A 13,713-nucleotide genomic window follows, 5' to 3' on the forward strand; every position below is an offset into this window, starting at 1 on the left:
GGCTGCGTTCCACGTACAATGAAAGGGCAGAGGTTGAGCTAATTGAAAGGTAAATTAGAGGTTTTGTAGGGCTCTCTCCTCTGCATTTATCTAAACGCTGTTTGTTGAATATAAGTGGAATAACAATATTTTATTTTTCAAGCTGAAAGTGAGACAGCAAATTCTACAATAAATAGAGCTATGTTAGGCACTTTCATGCTACACTGTTATAGGGAGTGAAGCTGCAGGGTATCGATTTAAATGATGCAGAATGCAGTTTGTGTTTTTTTGAGTGTAAAATCTTTTCTTTCTTTTTTAAATACATGAATTCAGTACTGTTTTGAAAAAACACTTGACCAACAGCACAAAACCTTAATATAATATTTTGTTACATATAAATGTCTGCCCAACACAGGTTATTTTATACACTGCACTACCAGCAGCTGCCTTGCATGCTATACTGAACAATTTTGAGTTTACTATGCACCGCGCAGGAAAATAATTAGTCTAGTTGAGCTGTCTGACAGAGGACAATCTAAAAAATGTAATTTTACAAAAGTGCAAAGTGCATAGTCCTGTGACTATTTTTGCCTAAATGTATACGTTCCTACAGGCAAGACATGGCCAAGATGTTGGCATTTTGAAGAAAAAAAATGAGATCCAAGTAATAATGAAGCCACATTTAAAGGAACATTCCCTTTATAGTGGAAACACAAAGCAAGCAACTAACTCCATGGAAGTTCTATACAAAGACCATAAACCTTTCTCTGTGTTTGTTACAATCACCGTACCCAGTGTCGGACTGGGGCATGAAGGGCCCACCAGGGAATGCAAGGCCAGGGTCCATGCTTAATGGGTGTGGCCATCCAAAACAGATGGACTTGGCCAAGCATTAGAGAGAACAACCCCTCTCCCCTCTTTATAAAAGAGGGGAGAGGGGTGTGTCTGCACCACCCACTTTGATTGGCAGGAGGGCTAATCTTAGTGTACTTTCCATAGAAACAAATCAAGCACCCAAGTTCATCCACGACCCTGCTCTACCCATGGAGAAGGGAGTGGAGCCCTTAGGCAGTGGGATTTCCCAAGGACCCCTGTGGGCCAGTCCAACCTTGACCATTCCTACCTGCAAATGAGAAAATAGCAGATCTGCGACCAATGACAGCAGTTTTGCAGACATGGATATATTTCATATAGATAGGTGAATAGAGGCATCACGCCCCATATCTAAATAATGGTAGGGATAGTTTTGGCAATCTTGGAAGCATGCTTTTTTTTTGGAAGGGCCACAGTAATGTTTCAGAGCACAAACAGACTGGCTTGGAGCATGTTTAAACTCAGTTTTTGCAATGGGAAAATGTGTACAGGAAGTTACTGAAAATGTAAATAACAGGAATTTTGGCATAGACGTGATTAGTGAATCTGCATAAGACTGCAGGGATGGGTCAACTTGGGGGATTGATCAGGAATGCCTGTAAAAAAGTTCTTAAATAAAGTGGATAATCCTGTTAAAAAAACAAACACAAAAAAACTAAATAATAAAAATGCAATAAAACATTTTTTAAACACTTTTTCTGCTGTGAATTTTGTAACCAATGTCTCTATTTTCCAGTGTTCATACTTTAAAATGGACAGTTGTCATGCTGTAAGCCTCTGACACAGTTTGAAGGAAGTTAGTTGAAATGACCGCGGACAGGTTCGTGGATTCCTAGCCCGGCTTTCTAATCCCGCGTATAATTAGCCTGGGGATATGACTGGCAAGAAGCAGAAACATCTGGGAAACGCTTGTACAGAGATTAGCGTGCTTATCAAGTTGCATTTAATTAAGCCAGTGTTTAGCAAATCGTGCTAATTAAAATGCCACATCTGGCATTATCTTATCGCTTCCAAACGGGCCTGGTTTTGATCTGTGGAGGTCAGCTGGGGGGATCTGAAGCTGGCAAATATACATGCACAGACTGATAATCTAACTGCTTGTACTTGTAAAACAATTTTAATTTCCGATGTGCATTACACTGTAATTATACTCTAGAGACAAGAGAATAGTCATATATTGGTATGATAAGGAAAAATACAGCACTTTCGATTTATTTTTGAATTTGTGGGCCCAAACTAGATGAAGGGAGAGTGCTTCTATTATTATTGTTGCATCCATTCTTCAAACAGTTGTTTACATATTTTGTTTTGTGGAAATATTTCTAAGACAAATCCTGACAATTTGAGTACAAGAAAAAAGGTTCTGTAACCCATAGCAACCAGTAGATTTATTATCTAATATGCACTAGAATAATGACAACTAGAATCGGATTGGTTGTTATGGATTGCACCGACTTTAACTGGGCAAATTTGTTTAAAAATATATTGCACATAAAAATTGTTGAACATAGTGTTGCTAAGAAAGAAGCCGTATGTCACGCTAATAGCAAAGATCACTTAAGATAGGCAAAGTGCAATCCATCTCCAAAGTGTCTATTACTTTTGTGTTGGGGAATTGCAAATGCTGCTAGTATGTCTTCAAATTTTTTTTTATCTATTATCTATTTTGTTTATATAGCACACAAATATTATGCAGCTTTACAGAGAATATTTGGTCAGTCACTTCAGTCCCTGCTCCAGTGGAGCTTACACTCTATAATCCCTACCACATATACACTAGGGTTCAATTTTTTGTCAGATCCAAAGTACCCGGAGGAAGCACATGGGGAGAGCATACAAACTCCACACAGTTAGGGCCTTGATGGGAATCAAACCCAAGACCTCAGTGCTGTTAAGCAGTGATGCCAACCACACACAATAGCTGACATTGGGCCTGATTCAGAGATGTACGCTAATGCAAACTCAACTGCATTCTCTCACTGATCGCAGTTACTAAAATATGCTAATAACTCCAAAGCACAACAGAGCATAGGGACGCCTTCTCATATTCGTCAGACGACGTACAACAGTAACATTGAGGATAACACAAGCGGTTAAACCAGCATTTTTCCCATTAATGATCCATTCATTTTAATGTATTTGTACATTGCAGGCAGAAACACCTTATAACATATTTAGGTCATTGAAATTGGAGCACTGACATGACAAGCTCCCCACAATTATTAATTTGTTTTTTTTTATTCACATCAGAATTTATTCAATTAATCTGTACTGATGCATGATCAAAGCAAGGAGTCCATAGGATTCCCTGTTAAATGAACCTATCACATTGTGGCTATCATTGGAAACTGCTTGCGACTGGCTGAACAGCTAAGGAAAATTGCTGTCACTTCAAATCAGTTACAGTGGCGTGAAAAATTTTTGCCCCCTTACTGAATTGTCTATTTTCGATAATTTGTCACACTTAAGTGTTTCAGATCTGAAATTGAAAACAAGACAAAGACAATAAGAGTAAACACAAAGTACAGTTTTTAAATGATCATTTCATTAATTGAAGGAAAAACGTTATTCAACACCAATTGGCTCTGTGTGAAATAGTAATTGCCCCCTTAGTCTCAACCAGTCAATCTAATTGAATTTGGTTCATTTAGACTAGTCACAATCAGGCTTGATTACTGGCAATCATGTTGAATCTAAATATGAATAAAATATAACCTTTACAGCAAGGTAAAATTGGCTACAAGGTCTCAACAAGCAGCACAGTATGCCACAATCAAAATAAATTCCAGAAGAGATAAGAAAGAAATGATTGAAATACTGTATATCAGTCTGGAAAAAATTACAAAGCTATTTCTAATGTGCTGGGACTACAGTAAACCACAGTAAGAGTTATTTTCTGAAAATGGAGAAATCTTTATACAGTGGCGAAGCTTCTCAGGAATGGCCAGCCTACCAAAATTCCTCCAAGATCGCATCAACAGCTAATCCAGGAAATCACAAAAAAACCCAGAAAAACATCTAAGGAACTGCAGGTCTCACGTGCATCAGTTATTGTCAGCTTTCATGATTTCACCATCAGCTTTCATGATTTCACCATAAGAAAGAGACTAGGAAAAAATGGTATCCATGGGAGAGGTGCAAGGCAAAAACCACTGCTTATCAATAGGAACATAAAGGCTCTTCTCACATTTGTCAATGAAACACATTGACAACTCTCAAGCCTTTTAGGCTAATGTTCTGTGGACTGATGAGTCAATAATTGAACTATTTGGAAGATATGGGTCCCTTTACCTCTGACATAAAGCTAACACAGCATTCCACATTAAGAACATCATATCAACAGTCAAACATGATGGTGGTAGTGTGATGGTGTGGGGATGCTTTTCTGCTTCAGGACCTGGACGACTCACCATAAATGATGGAATCAAGAATTCTGCTCTCTGTCATAAAATTTTGAGGGAGAATGTCCGGTCATCATTCCATGATCTTATGCTCATGCACAATTTTGTTATGCAGCAAGACAATGATCCAAAGCACAAGAGCAAGTCCACCTCTGAATGGCTCTAAAGAAACAAAATTAGGGGGTTGGAATGGCTTTATCAAAGTCCTGACTTAAATCCAATACTCATAGATGCTGTGGCAGGACCTTAAACACAGTTTATGATCACGACCCTCCAGTGTGGCTGAATTAAAGCAATCCTGCAAAGAAGAATAGGCCAAAATAGCCCCACAGTGATGTCAAAGACTTATCTCCAGTACTCAGAAGTGTTTAGTTTCAGTTGTTGATGCTTAAAGTGGCGCAACCAGTTATTAGATTAAGGGTGGCAATTTATTTTTTTCACATAGGTGAAATAGGTGTTGGATACATTTTTCCTTAAATAAATGAAATCATCAATTAAAAACATTATTTTATGTTCACTCGGGGTATGTTTATATTACAGCACATTCAGTTTTGTGTGAAGATCTGAAACAAATATTAAAAGTAGAAGAAATTAGGAAGGGGGCACAAACTTTTTCACACCACTGTATATTGTGATGGGAAGCAGTTCCTGTCACAAACTCTCGGACGGATTGTGGATGTGGCCCGTATTTAGGGAATTGGCTAGACCTATGCCTGAGGCGCGGAGTATAATGTGCCGGCAGTATTCACCAGGGACCCTCGCAAGAAGGTATGGACTTGGCTGCGTCTAACACACAGGTCGTGGCCCTCAGGTTAGGTTCCTCTATACAGGTACTGGTGGACACTGGATGAGGTGCAGAAGAATAAACGTAGTTGACAGGCCGGGGCAAAACTAAACAGATGAGACGTACCAGGGAGCAGATGTAAACGGGTCACAGGGAGTAGGTGAGGTCAGAACCAGATATCAGGAGTAGTACAAGGGGTCAGATGAATTCAGAGTCATAAACAAGCCAAGGCCAAGATCAGGATAACAGGTAAGTACTAGGAACGCTGGAGTATGGTATGGAGCCTATACTCTGGTACCTGTCTGGTGCCAGAGACTTCCTCTTATAGATGAGGTTCAAATCTCGCGCCAAACGTAACTTCACGTTTGGAGTACCTAGGAGAGCCGCGGCCGCCTGCACTTCCAGCCAGCATGTGGGGGACCCGGAACGGAAGTCATGGCAGCAGGCGCCAGGGATGCCCTGCCCGCTGCCCGCCACAGATTCCAGTGCTGCCAGACCTGGTAAGTGGTAGCTGGTGTCCGGCACTGTGACATTACCCCCCCTTGTAGGGGTGAGCACTGAACACCCCACAAATGGTTTGTTGGGAAACTTCCAGTGGAATTTCTGAAGAAGCTGAGGCGCATGAATGTCAGAAGCCTTGACCCAGCAATATTCCTTAGGACCATACCCCCTCCAATCTACTAGAAACTGAACAGCTCCTCTAGAAACCCTAGAGTCCAGAATCTGTTTCACTTCATATTCCTCTTGATGGTCTATCGGAATCGCAGGAGGAGGGCTGCAAGGAGTTGAGAAACGATTAAGCACCAAGGGCTTGAGAAGAGAAACGTGAAACACATTGGGTATTCTTACAGTGTTTGGAAGTTTCAAATTATATGCTACTGGGTTGATCACTTGTAAGATCTGAAAAGGACCAATGAATCTGGGAGCGAATTTCATTGTCGGAACCCTTAATCTCAGATGTTTGGTTGACAGCCAGACTTTATCACCAAGAGCCAGCACCGGATCCCTCCTCCTTCTCCTATCTGCAAACAGCTTGTACCTTGAAGAAGTTCTACACAAATTCCTCTTTACCATCTTCCAGACCCTAAAGAATCGATTCACTGTACCACGTACAGCTGGAAGTGATACTGGCTGAAGGCCTGGTAACTCGGGTAACATTGGATGAAGTCCTACTGAACAAAGAATGGAGAATGTCCCGATGCCTCATGGTACAGGTTATTGTGGGCAAATTCAGCCCAAGGTAGCAGAGAGGCCCAGTCATCTTGATTGACTGAAAGTTACATCCTAATTAATTTTTCCAAATTCTTGGTTTACTCATTCAGTCTGGCCATTACTCTGGGGATGATAGGCAGAAGAAAAGCTCAGATTGATGCCAAAGCACCTGCATAATGCTCTCCAGAACTTAGAGGTAGACTGTACCCCCCATTCGGAAACAATGTCCTTAGAAACCCGTGTAACCTAAAGATTTATCTTACAAAAATCTCTGCCAACTTTGGTGCTGAGGGTAGACCTTTCAAAGGAATAACGTGAGCGGTCTTGGAGAACCTATCCACCACCACCAGAATTGTGTTGAACCCTTGGCATGAAGGCAGATCAGTCACAAAGTCCATGGAAATGTGAGTCCAAGGGCAATCAGGCACTGGTAGTGGCAACAGGGAACCCGATGGAGAGTGCGGTGGAATCTTGTGCTGAGCACAAATTTGACAGGCTGCCACGAAGTCCTTTACATCCTGACGGATCGTCGGCCACCAGTACCACCTGAGGATCAGTTCCAAGGTTTTTTTGATGCCCGCATGGCCACTGAAACGTGATGAATGTGCCCACTGAAGTAGTTTACCCCGAAGTTCTGAGGCTATGAATGTTTTCCCCAGTGGAATCTTGACCCTCTTGGTGGCTGCTAAGAAACAGACAGGGTTTAGAATGGCCTTATCCTCCTTTATTTCTTCCATTTCAGCAGAACTAAACGCTCGAGACAGGGCATTGGCCTTGATGTTCTTATCACCCGGCCTTAAGAAATCACTAGATTAAATTGATCAAAAAATAATGACCATCTGCACTGACGATAATGTAAACAGTGAGCTGTCCTGAGGTACGTCAAATTCTTATGATCGGTGTAGACTCTTATGGGGAATTAGCTCCTTCTAACAAGTATCACCATTCTTGTAGAGCCAGTTTGATGGCAAGTAGTTCCTTATCACCAATAGCATAATTCTTCTCTGATGTAGAGAACTTTTGGGAGAAGAACCCACATGAGTACCACTTATTTTCCTTTGTCTCTCTGTGACAGGACTGCCCCAACCCCATCTCAAGAAACAATAGTTGGTCACAATTAGGTTGTCTCAGGATGGGTGCTGAAAGGAAGTGCTGTTTTGAATGGTAGCCATGGGAAGTTTATTTCCATCCACGTCAATGATGCAACACCTAACTCTTGGACCTTTTTAGCCGTGCTGAAATTGCCATTGGCACCTGAATCTAAGAAGGCTTTGACTTCTTCAAAGGAATTTCCCACGACCAGGGTTAAATCGATGGAAAACTGGGAAGTACTTAATTTTTTGGGGGTGTATTTCAACGCACCTAAAGTGACTACCCCTCGATCATTTAGGCCTTCTCATTTCCCGGACGCTTTGGACAGCCAGAGAGGAGGTGGCCTGATTCGTCACAGTACAAACAAAGTTTATTTTTGAACATCCTTTCTCTTTCTGAGGCAGGAAGGCAAGATTTTCCAATCTGCATGGGTTCTTCTGGAGACTCAGTAGGTGCCGTGAGTCATGGGGCCAGCTTAAAAGTGAAGCATCAAGACTGTTCCTTTTCTCATGCTCTCTCTCTGTGGCAAAGGTCTACTCGGATACACAAGGAGATCAAGTCGTCCACTGAAGTTGGCAATTCCCTGGATGCAAGGACAACTTAATTTGATCCAATAGTCCCTGCATAAATGCGGCAACCAAGGCTTCATTGTTCCACCCCAATTCTGAAGCAAGGGATCGGAACTGTAAGGCATATTGTCCTGCAGATTGGTTCCCCTGTTTCAGTTGCAAGATGGCCGACCCTGCGGAGGATACTCACCCAGGCTCATCAAAGACCTTCGGAAAGGCTCTCAGAAACTCTGCACTTTTGTTGACAAGCAGATCATTCCTTTCCCACAATGGAGAGGCCCAAGCCAATGCTTGACCTGACAATAGCGAGATTATATAAGACACTTTTGTCCTGTCTGAAGGGAAACTTGCTGCCTGGACTTCGAACTGGATCGAGCACTGGTTCTGGAATCCATGACAGCCTATCGGATCCCCATCATATTTTGTTGGATTCAGAATCCGTATTGGTGCAGAATCCCCTGCGGCTGGTGCTGTAGTAGATGGACCTGGTTGTACTGGAGGTGCTTGAGCGACACCGACTTGCTGCATCAGTGTCTGCAAACACTGCATAATCTGAGCCTGGTCTTGGTCTTGCTTCTTGACTCTAGCAAGTAAGTTCTCGAGCAGGTCTCGGGGTGATGGATTACCAGTAGCATCCATGTTGTTGGCCAGAGTATTCTGTCACAAACTGTGTGTGTAAAAGTGTGTGGCTGTGACTGTATGTGTGTGTGTATGAGTGTCTGTCACTTAACTTCCCAAAAAGGTTCCAATAGAAACCCTCCCAGGTCCCCCCGGCCATGCATGCGCAGTACAACTCTGTCCTTTGCGTAAATAATCGCATATCCTCATGCATACAGCATTTATAAATGCCACTAACGGTCGGGATGTATCACTAACAAAATGCCATGCTTGATACATCCCGTCCTACAGTATCTATGTATATATGTATGGCACCTCAACCACCCCAATTTTAGCGGGACTGAGAGGCTGGGGAAGTGATTTACACCCCTCCAGTGTGAAATAATATATGGGCATGAGGTGTGGCCATGCCCCTTTTCATGTGTCCCAAATGATGCTCTTTAGGGCCCCCCAGTCTTAAGTGCCCCGGGCTTCCGAAAGCCTTAATCCAGCTCTGAGAGGACACATACACACAAGGGCAAAACTACCGGTGGTGCAGCCGGTGTGGTATACTGGGGCTCTTGGTCTAAGGGGCCTGCGGCTACCCAGTTTTTTTGCCTCATGTTTCAACACTCAGTTATGTAATTCTGTGCCCGCCGCGATCGGTGCGCCCCACTGTAATGTTGTTTCTGGGATCCCCCTCCGCTCCGATGTCTGACTGTGCCAGGCTGCTACCAGGTGGAGTGGAGAGCAGCCCCAGTGGTGTGAGCAACACCTGGGAGGGAATGAGAGGTCATGACATCAAATTGTCTCATCCCTAAGAAGAGGAGCAGATAGACTGCGTGCAGAGCAGCAAGCCCGCCTGGCCAGTCTGAGCCCAACCCCAACCAGCAGCCCATTAAGAAGACAGAAGTAAAAATGGAGGAGCAGGTAACTAATAAAAAAGGGTGGAGCAGGTACAAGTGAAAGGGTGTGGTGAACAAAAGATTGCTAGATTTATATACATGAAGTGGTGGGGGGGACGAATGATTAAATATATACAGGGAAGAGGGGACAAAAGGTCATTAGGTTTATACACTGTGAAGGGTGGGGGCAACAAATGATTGTATACAGGGGAGGGGGGAGGAATATAAAATGTATATAAGTGATGGGGCGGGGGGACAGACAGATCATTAAAAAAATTGTGTGTATATATAGTATATATGAGAATAAGTGGGAAGTTGTAAGAGAGAAAAATATATATTACACAGTAATTTTATTATGTACATTAAATAATACCAACTGGCATGTGATATAGTCCTAGTGAGTGCTATTGCTGGTGATAGTCTGAGCATTAGCACCACAGTGTAACATACCCTCCCCCCGTATACACAGCAGTTATTTGAAGTTCATCTTAAAAGAAGTAAGAAACCCACCACCTGATGTGTCTCACCTCAGTCAACACACCGTTGATTTTTCCGCCCACCACCAGGAATGGTAAGTCAGACTTCCATATATTTTGTGTGTGTATATATAAACCATTGTTGCAGGTCAGGAGGTAGGTGTGTGTATGTTGGGGAAGGAGACACCCACTGCCTGCCGCTGTCACCCACTGCCTATCACAGTCACCCTCTGCCTCTCCCTGTCACTCTATGCCTCTCCATGACACCCACTGGTTCTTCCTGCCAATCTCTACTTTTTCCTGTCAACCCCAGTCACCCTCTGCCTTTCCCTACTCACCCACTGCTTCTCCGTCACTCTGTGCCTTCCGCTGTCACTATTTGCCTCTCCTTGTCACCTACTGCCTCTTCCTGCCAATCTCTGCTTCTCCACTGTCACCCACTGTCTCATCAGTGATTGCTTTTCCCTCTCCACCAAGTGTTACAAGTCATGCTCACAACTTGTTCCTATCCAGCAATGTTCCTCCTTCTGGCAGTATTGTCCCTGATGCTGTTCCGTTGGTTGTAAGACGATCCAGATGCCGCAGGATGGCACGTGTTATCCACCACATGACATGATTGGTTCCTGCTCCTATTTTTTGCCAACATTTTGCCGCCTTGCAGACTATAGCATTCCTTGTGGATCTCTCAGCTCTGCTGCATGGTCAGTGTTATTGTTAATCCTGGTTGTTGTGAATCCTGTTTCTCTGGCTCTCTAGCCACTCGTCAGCCTCCAAGCTGCTACCGGCTCCCTAGCCGCTCCACCGGCTCTCTAGTTGCTCCATCAGCCTCCAAGCTGCTACCAGCTCCCTAGCCACTCCACTGGCTCTCTAGCCAAGCCATCAGCCTCCAAGCTGCTACCGGCTCCCTAGCCACTCCACCTGCTCTCTAGCCACTCCATCAGCCTCCAAGCTGCTACTGGCTCCCTAGCCACTCCACCGGCTCTCTACCTGCTCAATCAGCTTCCAAGCTGCTACCTGCTCTCAAAGCCGCATCACCGGCTCTCAAGTCGCTCCATCTATTCTCCAAATTGAACTAGCAGCTCTAAGCCGCAACACTGGCTCTCAAAGCCACACCATCGGCTCTCAGTCATATCACCAGCTCTCAAGCCACTCCATCAATTCTCCAACTGGCTCTGAGTCGCACCATTGGCTTTAAGCTGCACCATCGGCGCTCAAAGCCGCATCACCAGCGCTCAAAGCTGCGCCATCGGCTCTCTAAGCCACACCACTGGCTCTCAAACCACTCCATCAATTGTTATAATTGTACTACCGGCTCTGAACCGCACCATTGGCTCAGAGCCACACCATTGGCGCTCAAAGCCGCACCATCAGCGCTCAAAGTTGCACCATGGGCTCTCGAGCCACTCCATCAACTCTCCAAATTGTACTACCGGCTCTGAGCTGCACCATCAGCTCTAAGTTGGACCATCGGCACTCAAAGCAGCACCATCGGCGCTCAAAGACCGCACCACCGACTCTCAAGTCACTCCATCTATTCTCCTAGTTGCACTACCAGTTGCAAAGCCACACCAGCGGCTCCCAGGCCGCTCCACTGATTTTTGTTCTCTTATCCAGTATCTCACGCAATTCTCTGGTTCCCAGAGGTAATCCATGTGAACCACTACTACTCCGAGTTTTAAGAGCAGGCGGCCACTTAAGTTCCCGGTGAACGCTTCTAGGTCATGTTCTTCCCCTTTTAATCCTGTCCCCTTTCCTCCTGTTTCCTTCTGTCCATCCCCCTTTCCCTTTTCCATCCTCCTTTCCTACTGTCTCGCCCTATTTTTCCCCTTTCCTCCTGTCTCCCTCTGTTTGTCCCCCTTTTCTCTGTATATATAAATATATACAGTATACAATGTAATCTAGTAGCAACTACTGTAATGACTGTGCATATATTACAGTAGGTGTCACTGGAGCAAGATCTACACATCATATTACTGTGTGTTTGTATATATATATATGTTTGTGTGTGTAATATGATGTGTGTATCTTGCCCCTACGAAACCTACAGTACTATGCACCGGGTTGTTTGCCCCAAACCGGTATCTTGCCTAGGGCCCCATAAGATCTAAATCCACCTCTGATCAGGAGGTGTCTATTTACACACGACGCAGGGACATATCTATAATGGATGCAAGGTGTGCGGCGCACACGGGCCCCTGGGTCCAGGGGGGCATACCCATATTTTTTAATACTTACGTCTCCGAAGTCCCATGTCGGCTGGAGAGGTGCTACACAGAATATCTGGAAATAGGCCACTGCTGCCATTTTCTCAGTGTTCTGCGCATGTGCAGTAGGAAAACCACATGCGCAGTAGACTCTGGGCACAGACTAGTGCCCGGAGTCTACTGAACCTGTCAGTGCACCGCGGCCACCGGAGAGGGAGCAGGGGGCCCCAGATGGTGAGTGAACACGTGCACCCTCCTCTCTAAATACGCCCCTGACACAACGCCTCCTGCGGCATTAGCAAATGTTAGTACTGCTGCTGCATCCAAAAAAGAGTACAACTCTGAATCAGGCACATAAACGCTAGAAATACAGTATTACAAATAGGAGGTCACTGTGGTTATTCACAGATCGGGTGCAGCAGTTGTCTCATTACATAGCATACCTCCCAACTATCCTTCTTCCAGCTTGACAGTCCCGTGTTTCTGGGACTGTCCCGCTGTCCCGCCCACGGGCCGCAGTGTCCCGCGGTGGGGGGGCAGTTGAGGGAAGCATACATCAGAGTGAGAATAGATGCTGTGCGCATGCGCACAGCATCTATTCACAGTACGGGGGGAAGCCCAGGGGCAGCCCAGCATCTAGGAGATGCTAGGCACGCCCCATTAGTGATGTAAATGGGGGCGTGTCATTGGGTCATGCCCCCTTCATGATCAGGTCATGCCCCCTTTTCAGGCAAGCGCGCCGAGGGTGCGCGAAGGTCCCGACTCTGGAGCAGCAAATGCTGGGAGGTATGTATAGCCACGCATCCTAGATGCTTGTAGTCACATGCTTAATATTATCCAATCATGCTGATTGGTTTTAACTGATTAAAATAGTAGTTTCAGTGGGAGAACACTGCTAGTTATAGTGTTACACACAAGTTATCCTGTGCCTGTCTTGCCTCCTGTCGTGCTCCAATACCTTGAACGCTGACTGTGTACCTTGATTCTGCTAATTGTATGCCGCTTAGGCCAAATGCTTCCTGTGTACAGAAACATAGAAATATACAATTTGACGGCAGATAAGAACCACTTGGCCCATCTAGTCTGCCCTTTAGACTCTGCTAACCAAATGTTGCCTAGACAAACCGCTGCCTGTGCACCTCGACCATGCTTTAGTTCTGCTGCTTGGATAAACTTGTGTTTGTGTTCTCTTACTCTACTCATGGGCGCTGAGAGGGGGGGGGAGTGGGTACATTTTACCCAGGCCCGGGCTTGCTAGAGGGGCCCGGTGGGGCCTGGGTCCGGCGTCGCCCCCCCCTCCCTAACAGCAGCTCAGCACACAGCTTATGCTGGGTTGCTGTGTGAAACTGCTCGCGGCTGCTGCAGCAGCCGGAGCAGTCTCCTATGACTGTGGGGGGGGAGCGATCACACTGATCGTGCCTCCCTGCTTAGCACCGGGCTGGGGGGCTTACAGCGCCCCCTCCACGGTGCTCAACGATGCTACACGGTGCTGAAAAAGTGATTATTTCTTTTTTTTCAAGGGGGCGTGGCCACGCATCCCGCGATTAGGCCATGCCCCCTCCATTATCCGGGCCCAGCCAGGCTCTCAACGGCCCTGACTCTACTCATTAAATGAGTTCAT

This window comes from Taudactylus pleione, unplaced genomic scaffold (assembly GCF_031769625.1).
Source record: "Taudactylus pleione unplaced genomic scaffold, aTauple2 ptg000012l, whole genome shotgun sequence".
In the NCBI taxonomy this organism is placed as follows: Eukaryota; Metazoa; Chordata; class Amphibia; order Anura; family Myobatrachidae; genus Taudactylus; species Taudactylus pleione.